The sequence below is a fragment of the Plectrocnemia conspersa genome, unplaced genomic scaffold (assembly GCF_051122295.1).
Source record: "Plectrocnemia conspersa isolate PC_06_02 unplaced genomic scaffold, ASM5112229v1 ptg000014l, whole genome shotgun sequence".
Lineage (NCBI taxonomy): Eukaryota > Metazoa > Arthropoda > Insecta > Trichoptera > Polycentropodidae > Plectrocnemia > Plectrocnemia conspersa.
This window is the reverse complement of record NW_028277178.1, coordinates 18,114,330-18,129,782: the sequence shown is the minus strand read 5'-3', so window position 1 is coordinate 18,129,782 and position 15,453 is coordinate 18,114,330. Positions and strand designations below refer to the sequence as shown.

Below are 15,453 nucleotides of genomic sequence, written 5' to 3'. Positions count from 1 at the left end.
CTCAAGTTAAATTATTGTGATAATAACAACAGTTCAAATTCACATTAAGGCATGACCTTTCACATGACAGAACAAATTAATTTGTTTTCCTATATTCTATCTGACGGATATGTACATTAATTAATATAATCAGTTGAACTCTTATCGTCTAATACCCTCTCAAGGTCGCCGTTTCCGAGCCGCTATTTACGCTTTTAATAATAAATTTAGTTAAAAGTGAATCTATTTCTTGACGTTTCGTCGAGAATCGGCGAAGTCCGTAGTTTGTAATAGATACAGATAGATATCTGCGAGTCGCCGAAGGTCTTTTTGAACGATAGCGATTTAATAACAGTGATAACGTTATTTTTAAAGTGTATTTTGAAATGTAAATATTTTGCAATATTTTAAACATTACGTGCCATAGATATGTCGTCCGTTTCCGGCAAGTTTGAGCTCATACAATATTGATGAAATTTGTGTAATTTACCGGATGGGTTGGGCGAGGAGAGAGAAGCGACCCGAGAAGGGTCAGAGTAAATAAATATAACCCGTCGTTGCCCAAAATCGGTTCAATGCAAACATTTGTATTAACGTGAAGTGTGTGAATATATTTAATTTGAAACAAGTACTTTAACAATTTCACGACATTGTATTGTGCTTTTACGCGAATTAGTAATAGAAATAGAGCCACGTGTACGGTGTCAACAAAATGGGTTGATCTTCATATTGACCTCCGTTTCTTTACGATGATTAAACGCATAATAACTAACAGTCGAACTAGATAAGAGTGTTGATTGAAATACGTTTATAATTTATATAGTGCATGTGCCATTTAGGTATTAATATTTGTAAATATTATAGTATTGTCATAGATATTATAATTTGAAGCAAAAAATGCATAATATAAACTTTAGAATATGTTATTTATATTAAGGAATATAATAATGTAATGTTCAATTCTTTAACTAGCGATTGAGAGGTATTACACTATTATAGGAAGAAAAATCCAGGAGGATTTTTCTCTTTACCAGGATATACCAGAAATGTTTGTTGTAAATCTGATAAATTCTGCAGCAAATTATATTTGACATTTTTATTTAGTTGCGCGTTGTAAATTAAAAAAGCATTCAGTATTTTCTTTTAAAATACAATCTGCATAAAATTTTAATTTGAGAATAGTAGCACCTATTTTATTTAGATATTTGTCGCTTAGTAAGAAGTGTTATGCATGATTGAAGTCGGCCGAGATCTACGACTTCGAGTAAGCGCCCACACTGTCGCAGATTTCATATGTCCGCGAACTTCACGGCGTGCATGACGTTCGGATGGCGGCTGCTGTCACGTACAGCTGGCATATTTGCGCGCGATCGAAAAATGTGCCAAATAATCGCAATTTTTAAATTGTCATTTTATAAAGTTTTTGTGGGCACTCACGAATACAATATCAGTGAAAACTTTTCGGTCGTAAATATTCAATTTACGCAAAATCTTTGTCGGCTTTTGCAAAACGCCATAAGGCATAAAAATTATACTTCAGAATACGAACACTACATATGTGACTATTTTAGAATTCTAAATAAGAATTCGTTATGGTGTGACATTTATATAAACCGATCTAGGAAAATACATAAGGATATTGGAAATTTTTTTTTAACAAAATCAAGTACCACTAATTATTTTTAATTATTTAATTTTATATGAAAAGAAATATAATAACGATATCTGTTAGAAGAATATACTATCAAAAATATAATTAATCCCTTTTGGTGCCCTAAAATATTCAAAGATGTCAGTAAGTCTGTTGAAGATCGAGTTTCATAAAAGCATGTTAACATGCGTCCCACTGTAGCATGTGGTATTATAACTTGACCACGATGCAGCGCTCGTCATGCGTGCTAACCATAGGACGCCTACGCGCATACTGAAATTTAAGCGAGTTACTCGTTCTATCTCAGTTTGCGAACCACCATATCATTATCTCTCTCACTCTTGTCACTTAACACGTGAGAGAGCGAAAGGGGAAGTATCTCACCGCTCGTGCTCGAAAGAGCAGCTCCGACTTCGGTCCCTTTGACTCGGTAAATATGCCGACAATGTTTGGAAGCGCTCGAAGCTGGCCAAGTTGACTGAGTTACCCCCACTTTACCTCCCGTTCTCGGTAACCTCGGACAACTCTCGAGAGATTTTAGAGCAGGCAGAACCGAAGTCGACCGAAGTAACCCACTAGCCAATTGGCAAACTTAGTGTAGTGCAAGCATTAGGTTCATTAAAATACGCAAAAATATCTGCAAGATATGCCATTTTTTAATTCAATGCACTTCATGTGATTAAATTGTGGATTTTTGTTTTATTATTAAAATTATTGAATTTCATCTCAGTGATCTGTCCAGGGCCGCTGATCGAACCCGGGCCCTGTTAAAACAATGATTTCGGGCCTCATTACTTCTTTGTTAACGATCGCTAAAAGTTGGCAGCTTGCATTTTTAAGACGTTCATATTTCGTGGATGTGTTCAAGAGGCAATGCAATTGGCCCACCAACATTCTCATATATGAGTCGCTAGAGCTGTCTCGAATCAGCAATAGGGTAGGCAGAGAAAGAGACGCCGAGAGCTAACCCGGATTCCGGGCCTCATAACAAAAATGGCATTTTATATATTTTTAACATCGTAATATAATTTCTTAAATAAATAATAATAGGTACGAGTTAACCCTTTTTATGGTCCAAATAAAAATAAAAATCACCCACCGTTGCGACATATTTTCTGAAACCATATTTTATGCGATTTTTTAATTAGGCATTAAAAATATGTACTCGTAATATTTACCTGATAATTAGTCGTGTTTTATTTGCTGCTCAGTGTTGGCTTATAGTGAATTTCCAGTCCAGGTGAAAACGCTCGATTATCAAGCGTTTATATTAAGACTTTTTATAACAATATTACGAGTGAAAATTGAATAAAAACATCTAAACCGAATTTTGACCAGTGGAGAGCGTAAAAAACAACTATCCCTTCTCAGAAGTCAAAAATTCACGTCAAAAGTAATAAAATCGAGCCGTCGCAGTGGCAACAATCAATTTTTTTGTTGAGAAGCTTCTCATTGTCTCGCATTTCGAATCACAATAAACGCGCTTAACTCAGAAGTCAAAAATCCACGTCAAAAGTAATAAAATCGTGCCGTCGCAGTGGGAACAATAAATTTTTTTGTTGAGAAGCTTCTCATTGTCTCGCATTTCGAATCACAATAAATGCGCTTAAAGGACCATAAATTTTGAAGCCACACTAGTCACTCGGGTATATTGAGAGAAAAAATGACTACCTGTTTTGCTCAAGTATATAAATCGTTTCATTCTGTTTTTCAAATTTTATTAGATATAGTATAAACGAATACTTTACGAATATTCATTAGTTGAAAACATTCGAATATTCTATTGAGAACTCCAATATCCGCTCATAATTTATGCGTCAGGTCCATTAACTACTATCATTTTGCCTATTTTTCCTAGGGCATAATTTGTCTTGATCAGTGAACCTAAGTGAAGTGCAATGAAAAATCGCGTAAATCTGAAAAAACGTAAGTGTGAAACAAAGAGTCGTCAGCACACTATTAAAAATATATTTATAAGTAATCATCCACCAAATTAACCGAATTTTCTATATAATTGGTTAAATGTCAACATCGTTATCACAAGATCTGCATATATGGTGTACATTTGTAGTAACGCTCTAGGGATGTTTTTTAATTTAGTACCCGTCAATAAACACTGTTTTTGCAAATATGTTAATTCCTCTTCGTCCATTTTTTGATCAATTAAAATATTTATTTGTTCTTCGTCTATTTCGTGATCAACAAGCAATTCTTTAATAGTTGTTATTGTTTTATATTTTATTCTTCACCATGTTACTGCAAAATCGCGCAAAAAATTACCGTGTTCATCGAAAGACAGATGGTACTGGTTTCTGGGAGCATTTCAATTGTTATGTATCACGAAACCAGGACCGCCTGTAGTCTTTATGTACTCGGTGCACTTTTTAATCACTATTGTTGCCTCTGTTTAGTATACTTGTGCCGCTTGAAAAATAATATAAATCTCCAAAAGCCTCATTCTCAGATCATTCATCGACCAGAGCATTACAGATATATATCTTCTTCGCCATGCGGTCTGGTATAAAAGTCTAACGTGTGTACTCAATGTACTTTTAACGGCGATTTGCGCTAAATCTCGCCACTCCAGTTACCTCAGCCAGCAGAATCGGCGATTGTCTACCACCAATTCTCTGACACTTTCCAATTGTTGCGTTCGTCCGATTTCTAAATTTCGATCGGACGCAACGTTACGTCATGATTTTGATTTTTACATACAAACGGCTCACCTTATTGTTGTGCTCCACAATAATAATAACGCGATAAACAATAAATAGTCGCCGACTGTATTATTGTGCGGATCCGATTTGCGTCAGTTGCCACTCTCACTTTTCCGCTTTTATTATTACGCACGCTCGATTTGCCGTATCGCGCAGACACTATTATCTAACAACAGACACTATACAGAGATAGAGCAGTGATAAACAGTATTTTTGACGGATTTTTCCGGGCGACGCGTATATTTGAATATAATAGAAAGTAGGGCGTAAGTATTTGTTTGATCCATATTCAGATGCAATCGGAGCATTGAGATATATATCAATGTTGATTTTTCTCTTTGGGCTCTTATCGGCGAATCCGATTAAATACGAGGTCGAATCGCTCATTTTATTTTGATGTAGATGATGTGTGAATAGCATGCCCTATTCCTATTGTTCAGGGTCGGTGATTATTAACCGATCGATTTCATCGAATCAGTTCTCAGATGCATCTCTCTTTATAAAGCGCAACTGCTTGCTGTAGTACATTTGACAGGCGATATCGTTTCGAGTGCATTTATTACACTTTCACTAAATTTCCAAGTCGAAACTCTCACTCGACTGACTGACTGCACTCGCCTCTCTCGTTATCTGAAAGGTCTATTGCGATTTCAATTCGCTAATAGTAATATCAAGGGCCCGGCCGATGGATAACTGCTCTTGTTATTTATAAGTACATATTAGAAATCGCATTTTAAAATAATTGCACTGTAAAAGTAGGGTCGCTACCAATGATACATTTTATAATTGTTACAATAATAATTTAATAAAAAATATTTATGTGTGATAAATTTTTTTGAAGTTCTGTACGAATGAATAATATTTTGTACCATCATCTTGGCATAATATTTGATTGAGTTGTATATTAGTCCGTGAGTGGGTGTGTAAAAAGGTTAATTTAGGACCAATATCAATATTGTTTAGCTCCGCCTCTACTACATCTAGGGCTTCCGATCCGAGTACCCGGTCATTTTAATTTCAATATATTATTTAAGATTAATTTCAATACAATTTTTAAGATGCAATGTTCTCCAGCTAATCTATTTCGCGAGATTAAGTGAGCAGTGAAAGCTGTGTATCAAAAAGAAAATCCTTATTTAATAGTACGAAAGTATTGTTTCACAAACTAAGTTTTATGACACATTTCGTTTCGGTATCTTCAAACATTTGCCGTTTAAAAAAAAGTGAGTATTTGCAAAAAATATATATACGGCATACTCGGGGGACGGTAGTACAAAAAACCATAATTAAGTATACTGTTATTATTTACCGCCAGTGATTTATGATCGTTAAGAGCCTTACTCACTCGTTATCCATCGGTTGGTGGTTAGCACCGCTAACACGAGATGTGTACAGATTTTTTTTTTAAATATTCCAATGCAATTTTGATACCAACTACACAGAATAAATTATTTGATAATATAATGAATGTTAATAATCGTTTAAAAAGTAATAAAAAATATTTACTATTCGCTTTTGCTAATATGAAAAAAGCAAATTCTGCATTTTCTGATGCTTTCAAGTTTATCATGCGCGAGAGTTGATAATGGTCGACACTTCATAAAGTTTCTGTTAATTATTTGACTCATAGTAGAAACACATTTTTGCTGTCAACAATATATTTTTTTACGCTCTCCAATCGGTCAAAATTCAGTTTAGATATGCTTAAATCGATTCTCACTTATTATAAGTCGTAATATTGTTATAAAAAGTCTTATGCACGCTGGATAAACGAGTGTTCTCACTGCAATGGCGACGGCATGGTTTTATTGCTTGTGACGTGGATTCTAAACAGAACCGGGTACCCGGTTAATTTGAGGGAAAATATCCGAGAATCGGGTAATGAATTTGGCCGCGTATTTAGATGCGGTGAATGCGTAACTTCCAGGTGGCCACTAATGGGCGACCATCTAATAATAAACTAAGGATGCCATTCGATTTACCTAGTGTTTTCAAAACTGAGAAATTAATTCACATTTCTCGAAAATTATCGGGAAATATACATATATACATGAATATATATGTTATATACAGTATTTATTTATAAAATTACATGTATATTTTTGTATATGGAGAATATTTTTACTGATTTCATTTACAACAATTTGGATCAATATTAATGCGTTTAAATTATATTATTGTTAATAATATATATATTACACGTTACTGTATTTCACAAAACTCCTCCCAAACGGTGAATAGTAGTGATATGACATTATCATTCTGCCTGCCATTCTGGGTCAACTGTGTCAACTCTTAAGTTAAAAGTTGAGCTGAACAGCGACGTGCTGACGACCGTTTACGCGCTACTGCAATACGTAAAAATAGGTGACAAAAAATATTTAAATAAATTTGTGATAACAGGATAAATAAAATTAATTGTAAAGTATAAAAAATGCGTTTGAATATATTATATTTCGGGTGAAACAAAGCTAGTTAAATATAAACGAACGTGAAAAATGGTCAAACAAGTATTAAAACACACGAGAACATAATTATTACATTAATAATTTATTTAAAATTATATAGGAGATATTCTTAATATTCTGACTAAAATAATTAATGCATGCTTAATTAGCGGTCACTTTCCATCACATGTTATTTTTTCTTGTATTTTGTAAAAAAATATATCATCTTATCGTATGATTAATATATACATATACAGAATTTACATGCAAACGTTGATACTTATTTTATTTAGCAATTGAGCGAATATTTGCCCAAAACTTAATAATATAATCATTCTTAAGTCATTGATTTATGCATTCTTCATTTTTTTTTGACCAGAAAATGTTCGAAAAATTCTAAACAAAATGTGTAATTCTTAGAGTCGGTCATAAAATGTATATTGTCAAACAGTGTTTACTGAGTGTTAATCGGAAATCCCTGTCCTTTTTTAACTACCTGCGCTGAATGAACCTGTGAATTTGGCGGACTTAAAACTAGCAATTATTGTTAACGAGTTTTACATTTTTTTTTGAGAAATTCTTTAGAAGAAACAATAGTCATGAGTATTGTTTTTAGGCGTGTGGTTAAAAGCTCACGAATAAATAGTTTAAAAAAATTTAATCGGTAATTTGGAAGTTTAATCGGTATTTGAATCATCGTTATCCATAAATTTTGAATATTAACTCTTATATCTACAAAATTATTCGAATTGTATGAAATAATTCTAATTTAATATTGTAGTATTATATCAATATTTTATTTTGGCAGGTAGTCGTTATTTTTTTCATCCGCAAACAGGTGCGTTTCGTGGCACTTTTTATAAAGATGCAATTTCCGTCCTTTCCATCTGTTGTCGTATTTATATACGGGATGATAAATTTGCGCAATCCATTGTGCAAATATCGAGTTTACCTATTTCGTATCGGCATTTTTTCTAGGTCGATTTCGTAGACAGGTCAGCTATTAATAAACGACCCTCTAACATAAAACAGATCTCCATAGTTGCCTAATTTTACTGCGAATTTGAGCACACGATTGGAAGATAAATAAATGCGACCGACATATTTGTGTTATTATTATATTAGCAGAAGTTCGTAAATATAGGTTAAAGTTTTAAATTAACTAACGCACAAAATAATCTGATATGGCAAACGCATGACCTCACCTAGTTTTACATTTATTAGAGTTCTACTTTGATATCGATTTTAACATTAAAAATGAAAATGATATTTTTGTAAAGCGATTATAGGCTATTGATTATAATTAAATTAAATTATGATTGTAGATATTTGTTTTGTTAATTATTATTCTCATTGAAAGGCTATTTACTTAAATATGAGACAATATTACCTCAATTTTTAGGTAAAGAAAGTTGTTCAGAATGTAATTGCGAATAAATTGAACATTTGTATCGAATTGTTTGCGCATATCTTATTTCGTCATCGGCGACCTTGTCGCGTGTTAAATTAATAGAAATATATCAAATTACATAAAAAAAATATCACACGTACGCGACAAACACACCAACACACAAACACACTGTTTCGCCGATTAGGATTTTGCGTTTGCGCGATTACGCGACCTCAGCCTATCGATAAAATATGTGATGACCTCCATTCTGCGCGATAGACGCGCGGATGACTGTTTTTACATAAATACGTTTTTTTGTGAATGTATCATTTTTGTTTGTTTCTCTGCAAACATTTGCTTAATCGCGCGACCGATGACATACAGAACACAGCCTGTATTATTATTACTAAGTTTTGGACGTCTTTGACACAGTTAAATTTATCATTTAATTAATCTGCCATTGTTAATAAAAAATATAAACGAGACAATCAAGCAGCGCACTAAGAATATTTTCTATTATTCTATATTAGAGAATACATTATTCATCTTTGATTAAAACACATGATAAGTATGGACGTCTCTGACATAATTAATTCAATCATTTGAACGACATGCGATTTATTTAAGCTATGCTTTATTCATAAAAAATCTATGATCAAAAAAGCCGCGCAGCGAGAATATTTATTGTATGTTAGAATTCATTTGCAAGATTTTGACACAAATAATTTGATCACATGAATGACGTCAGATTTTTTTAAACCATTTGCGACTATCAAGCAGCGCAGCGAATATATTTTTTGTATTTAAGAATACATTTACAATTTTTAATTAAAGCACATCAAATATTATTATTAAGTTTTGACATCTCTGACATTAATAATTTGATCATTTTAATGACGTGCAGTTTATTTAAGCTATCAAAAATCTGCAACTATCGAGCCGCGTAGGAAGAATATTTTTATAGGTAATGCACCGCTGCATTAATATATATCAGTCAGGCTTTTGACAAAGTCTGGCACGATGGTCTGCTCTATAGAGTGCACGATCAAATCCAGAGTTCCACAGGGAAGTGTATTGAGACCGGTACTCGACCTAATATGTACAACTGATCTCACAAAGATAGGTTCAGCAACAATAGCGACATTTGCGGACGATACACTTGTGATCGCTTTTCATCATGACCCATTGAAAGTGTCAGAAAACCTCCAGAGAAACCTTCACAGAATCGAACAATGGATAAAAACTTGGAGAATGGAAGCAAAAACGACAAAATCAACGCATGTAACGTTCACATAGAATAAAAAGACCTGCCCAAATGTCTCGCTAAATGGTCAAATATTAGAACAAAAAGAAGAGGTCAAATACTTGGGAGTGTATCTGGATATAAGGCTCACACGGGGGAAACATATCTTTACTAAAAGGAAACAATTTTGAAAAATGCACTGGATGATGGGAAGAAGATCTCAGATGACACTGGAAAAAGTCAATTATCAAACAAGTATGGACATACGGAATTCGACTTTAGAGTAGTGCCTGTGTTACTACCATTACCATCATCCAGAGATTCCAAAATAAGGTTCTACGAAAGATACTTGACGCTCCCTGGTATGTTCTAATGGCGTAATACATAACGACCTTAACATAGAATTCATCAGGATGAAATAACACGACATACAGAGACAATAAAACTCCACCCAAACAAAATGGCAACCGAACTACTTGACTGTAGATTTAGACCAGGTATGGGGAACCCTTCTATTTCTGGGCCGCATTAATTTATCTGATTCATCATAAGGCCGCACTCAAGAATACGTTGACACCCCCCCCCCCCCCATGAATATTTTTATTTAAAAATCACAAAATTATAAATTGATATTTATTGTTAAAAAAACGGAATACTGAAAATCACAGGAATGTTATACATATTTAAAGGAATCATATTATATTATATATTAATATTATGTACGGAATATTTTTAATCCAAGAGTTCCAATCCAATTCTTCTTTTTATCTCAATTTTTAAACTCCCTCTGTCATCTAGCCACGTATCTATATGAAACATACATAATAAAGTACATGTTTGATTTTACAATTTAAACGAATAAATTAGTATTATAAAAAAAAAAAAAAATTTGTAGTAATAAATATGGAGAGGCATCCAATGGGATGTTTTCTTTACATGCCAATATCATAATGAAAAGAATACAGGCGGCCCTCGACTTTCGCACATAATTGGTTCCTGAAAATGTGTGCGAATGTTGAATGTACGAAAGTCGAGGGAAGTAATACAAATTGAAATTGTGTGTATTTTTTTAATATTTATTTATCAAGTAAATATAAGATGTTTAAGAGGCGTTTAAGAGACACATTTAAGTGGGATTTGCGGGTGTTTCCTTTGAAAAGTTATCAAGAGTTAACTGTTTTCCACTATTATTTTTCTTTTCTTCATATAGTATTTTATAACATGCTAAGATTTTATTGATCACCCTATGCACTTGAGATATGCGTTCTCCATTGGGATCACAATCTTCCATAATATTTAAAAATTTGTCAAGGTGCGTTAAGGCTTCATTCATATTTTTCATTGTTAAAGAGTTTTCCAAAATAAACCTGTCTCATCTACATTAAATATTTGGCTAGAGAAATATTCACCATCTTCAATAATTTTGGATAATTAGGAAATAAATTCTATTGCAGCATCTTTATCCACATCAGCCGATTCTCCAGTAAATTTAATATTATGAAAAGAATACTTAATTTTTAAATTGTAAAATCAACCGTTACTTGCTTGAAAAACCGTGTTAAAATCTTTTTTTAATCTATCCTTCCAATCTTTGTGCAAACTAAGAGCTTTTGCTTGAATAATTGAAATACTCAGAGGGACATCTTTTTGATGTTGGTCATCGATCCACGATGACAAAGATTTTCCATTTCATCCGCGTTTTTTTTGCTGTGTTTTTTTGGAAACATATCTTTAAAGATTGCGGAAATATATCTTTATTTTCCACAATTTTGAACGTATTTCTTAATTATATTTTTATTTTGCAAAATTGAACATATCGTAGACCTGTTTGTATCATACGAACGTCCGATTGAAGCAAAAGATTCACCGCTATCAGAACGTCTAATAATTTCCATCTTTGTCTTGAATCGTGTGAAGTTTATGAGTGCTTGATTTATTTTTGTTCGTATCAACACAAGTTTTTCCGTTTCTCACTCGTGTTTATATTTTATTTAATTTTTTTTAAAAAAAAATTGCTTTTTTTTTTAAATGTGCGAAATAGCGAATTGTGCGAAAGTCGAACATCCGAAAGTCGAGGGCCGCCTGTACTAATTGTTTATGTATATTGTAAATAAAAAATAAAAAAAACATGTGCGAAATTTAAAAAAAAGCTAGTTGCAGAGTAAAAAAACGCATAGTGCATTTCCTTATTTGACATAAAAGTAAACAGAAAAGCAAGCATTATACACGAGCGAAATACATATAAATAATACTGCTATCGAAAAACTGCCCCGCATAATGCATTCCTGGAATTTCTAACCATACCATTTGTTGACACGTCCATACGTTAACATCATTTATTAAAGAAAAAAATAAGTCGAAGTAGGTCGATTATTTACGATTGCACATGATCATGGATTTCTTGGCAATTTTGTCGAATCAACATATTTCATGTTTGGTACATAACATGTATTGTTAAAATAATTGTAATATAATACATGCTTAGTGTCTCACTCTGACAACAATGATTATGCTCACAAGAATTTGACTAATAAAAACTATATTTTTGCAGATATTAAGGGATCCCAAGTTGTTTTTTTTTTAATAAAAAATGTCATTTCATGACTTGTTCTTAGAATAACATGTGTTAAAAATAAATGAAAAATATTAGTTTATACCAATAAACATATTCTTCACTCCTATCCCCCCCGAGACATTTGAAAGCATTTTTTTAACTCTTACCTTACTTACAGATAAATATGTATATAAATGTTAAGAGATATTTAATAATATGAAGTTTAATCTGAATTGTTATATAGTTTATGAATTATACTGATAGCTAGAGAATATTCATTTGTATCAAGTCTGCTATACGAACGAAACGGAGGTCGTTTCGTTCGTATAACATCGCACCTGGTCAGTGCACCCTCGGTCCCTGAAATCCTCCCTACACACGTATCCCTCCATATCCGTTTGCTCCTTTTGCTCAAAAGCCAGGTATGTGTCTTCTGCTGCGCGGACCTCGACCACAAAAGCGAGTGGGGAAACCTGATGCGCCAGGAATCGCCAAGCGACGGTCTCCAGATCGCGAATTTGGTACAAAAATGCAGTTAAAACAAACGACTCAATGTCACACTCGTGTTTGATTGCACGATGCAAATCGACACACTAGCTCATCGCGTCGTTTCAGTTTGCACAAGTTTTTCAGCGGTTTTTTTATCAGCAGAGAAGGTCGCCGAATGACATATTGTTTATATAATACATACTCGTTAATTATTTTCCGACCGTTACATTTAACCGACGTCGTTCTAATAGCATATATATTGAGCTTTTGCGAGCTTTATTCGATTTGATTTTTTTGCTGTTGTGATATTTCATTTAAAGCGGCTTAATCGACTTTATGACTTGTATAAATATAGTTTAACGCTGTGTTAATGGTCAAATTGTGATTAATAGCGCGATCAATCCGGCACACGAACACTTACCCGCGTTTGATTACTGTGATATTTTCGCGCTTGTTAATAACTACTCGATGTTAATTAAATTTAATTTAATTAATGTATTTATAATCTATAATGAATATTATATATATTTTAAATTGTTACATAAATGTTACAATCGGCTTTAATTAATAAAAAATATGACTATTCGCTTTTGCACGTGTTTAATATAATATATGATTTATTGAACACTTGGAGGAGTAAAAAAATAATTATAATTTAATTAATTGACGAATTTTCATGCCTTTTAGACTAATTAAATTTATTTTACTCAAAAAAAATCTACTAATGATTGCTGTCAATAAATTGACACAAATTACTATCCTTGCAAATTTGTTTTCTTTTTATTTAAAAAAAAATGTTTGAGAGGTATACAAATCTTCTAAAAAGTGAAGCATGTTTAACTGTTTTTATATGGTGTGTGTGCTATTAATAAATTTACTTTACCATTTAACTTATTCGTTATAGTATTCGATTCACATTACAGCATAAAATCTTTTAATACTACTGGGGCGGCAATTTTCAAATCTTTAAATCATGTCATTTAATTTATCGTAAAATTTACCCTCCATGGTTTAAGCGGTTAAACTGATTCATACTTGATAAAATATAAATCTCGAAATACAGGTTGACTCAAGTGAAACTGAATGATGTAAAATACAAATATTTTTTACATTTGCCATTGCAAAAACATAGTAAATAATTGAGTCTATAATATACATATAAATTTAGGCTAACTCTGTAATTTAAACTTTGAAGAAAGAAATAAAAGATATTAAGTAATAGTAAGTTTCTCTTTTATTTACTGTTCCTTTTTATCCGTGTGTTATGTTGTTTCATATGTGGTCGATTTTTTTGTGTGGGTTTTTGTTTTTAAAGTCAAAGGATGCTCTATTTATAGAAATATTTTTTTGCCAACGATTTAACAATGAATTGTTGTGTTTTATACTTTTACAGTGGTTATTGATTTTTATATTTTGAAGAAATAAATTTAAAGGTTTAATCTAAGGTAATTTAGGAGATGAGGAAAAATTTTCATTCATAATTATTTTAATTATGCAAAAAAAAATAGTGAAGTTATGATGATGTCACATATCATCAATATTGCTCCAAATTTGTTGATCATCATCGCATGTTTCATGGTTAATTTCCTGTGTATACTTTTAATTTCCTACAATATGTTTCTGCAGTAAACAAATATATTAAGTTAAAACTAAATTATTTTTCGTCGTATTTTTAAGCATGTAAAGTTCCGAACAATAAACAACGCATATATGCGTTCCCCGGCGTTAAATGCAGAAAGTACTATATGTCTGCCTTCAATATTAGTACTATATGCCACGATGCAACTGGGACTAGCTTTTTAAATTATAAATATAAAAATCTCTAACCGTGTTTATAATTTTAAACTAAATTAAATAAATAATTCAATATGTACATACAAAAGACAAAACTATAATATTTTTCGATTATAATCTTAATATTAATAATATGTATTAGATAAATAAAAAAATACATCTAATAAATTTAAATAGCATTTCATAAAAATAATATATAGTATTTTCATTAAAACTTCACTCCTGTTGGGTAAAACAGCTCTGACTATTCTTGGTATTTTATTAATTAAATTGTTCAAAGTATCGGTTGATATGTTGACCCCATTCGCCCTGAAGGTATTCCCACAGGGCCTTTTTGGAAGTTTAGAGAGTGCTGGCGGATTTTCCGATCAAGCTTATTTCACAAAAGCTCAATTGGATTTAATCTGGCGAATAAATATGTTTAATACTCCTTATTCCGTTTACACAATAGAATCATATTTGGGGTCATTTGCTCAATCAAAAGTTTTTTTTTTTGTTCTAAAACGCCAACATTTTTTACAGGATCATTTTTTTATTTTTGTGAGATTTAGCTAATACTGTTGGTAGTGGTTTCTTTTAATGTAATTTTGATGAAAATGTATATAATCCTTATTTTAATTAGATTCGTTGCATAGATTTATTCATGGGGTGCTCACTGTTCTGACCATCGCTGATTTTTTTTATTTTATTAATTGGCTCTACAACCCTTTTTTGGATGGACTGGTGATTCGCTTGTCGCACTATGGCCAACGTATATAAAAATAAAAACGTGTGATAGGGTAATTGTCAAACTTGCTCGCGATTAACTAAAAAATACAGTCAAACACGCTCGTCTGTCTAACCTTACTGAGAGAGAAAACAGTAAATACCGGTATTTAATTATATCGTCTAATTCAATCTATCAATAGCTGCTAACAAAAAACATTCTGATTCTAACCAGAAATTCTCGGGTTATCCCTTAAAGAAAAAAATACAGTTTTTAACCTATTTTTAAAATATATCATTTCAGTGAAATCGTATTTCACCGGTAAAAATATATTTTTACTAGTGAAAATATAATTTATCTGACAGGTGCCGGTAAAATTATATGATTTCAACTTTTTCATATATAGTAATATGTATATAAATTTACATGCGATGTAGAAATATTACAGTGAATATGTGTTTTTCGGTTATAGGTTAAGTTATA

The 15,453-nt window shown here is 32.1% G+C and overlaps 1 protein-coding gene across 16 annotated transcripts in view; it reads left to right on the top strand.

Annotated features, from left to right (window-relative positions):
* Positions 1-15,453, top strand: part of rdx (BTB/POZ and MATH domain-containing protein rdx) — a 208,177-nt gene that overhangs the window by 120,229 nt on the left and 72,495 nt on the right. The gene's annotated exons all lie outside the window — the stretch shown is intronic.